Raw genomic sequence first — 1,001 nt, forward strand, 5'->3', positions numbered from 1 at the left:
CTCTATCCTTTTGGTGCTCTAATTCAGTCTAAAAGGACACCTCTTAAGAGCTTGACTACAGTGTATCTAGGATTCCTTTATTCCTACCACACAGTGTTGTGATGCAGCTACTTATGTGACGTACTGTACTGTATATTAACACCTTCCCTTCACTTTGGTTTATGAGCTAATCAGTCAATTTCTGTTGATGTTAAACTGAGAGAGAATTCAGTCATATTTATAATCAGATACAGCCAGATATCCTGGTGTGAGTAATTGTAAAATGTTCCATACAAGTGGATTTTTTTTTGTGCAAAATTAATGTTAGTAGTGGTTGAGTTTGAAGATAATATTTTTAAAAAACAATTTAGGTTATTTGTGATCCATGATATTATTGTAACATAAGGTTAGTTTTTTGTTTATGAAAATTTGAACAAAATACACACAGACACAAAAGTACACAGATTCAGCATTGAGAAACAAGTATGCTATTTATGCTTGTGTGTTCTGTGTGTCTCATAGATGCATCCAAAAATATATGTTTCCATTACATTTAATCCATGAACGAGTATCAAACCATGGGGTTAGGTGGGACGTTTAGAACTGTTGCAATTAACCCTCTAAGTGATTTACTTTTTGGACAACTTTATTTTTTCTCAAAACCTATTCTACAGAAAATGAAAATGCTTTCAAGTCTGTTATACAAGTCCTTATGATAGGCCATTGAGTGCTCAGCTAAAGCTAGCTTCTGTGTAATCTTTGGTTCCCCAGATCAGAAGGCTACAGGTGATCTGTTTACAAGATATGTGTACCTATTTATTTATCTTTACAGTGCAATTTTTATATTTTGCTGTAAGAAATGAATGAGAGAAGAAAGGCAGTCTAAAGATCTCACAGAGAATGATTTTGTGTTTATCTTGGAACTCAAATTCAGCTCATTTTTTATGTGTAAATGAAGAAAATAATTACTTTATAGAACTTCCTTCAGATTGTGCAGCTCATAGTAGCACACTATATAGGCA

This window comes from Penaeus monodon, chromosome 24 (genome assembly GCF_015228065.2).
Source record: "Penaeus monodon isolate SGIC_2016 chromosome 24, NSTDA_Pmon_1, whole genome shotgun sequence".
NCBI lineage: Eukaryota > Metazoa > Arthropoda > Malacostraca > Decapoda > Penaeidae > Penaeus > Penaeus monodon.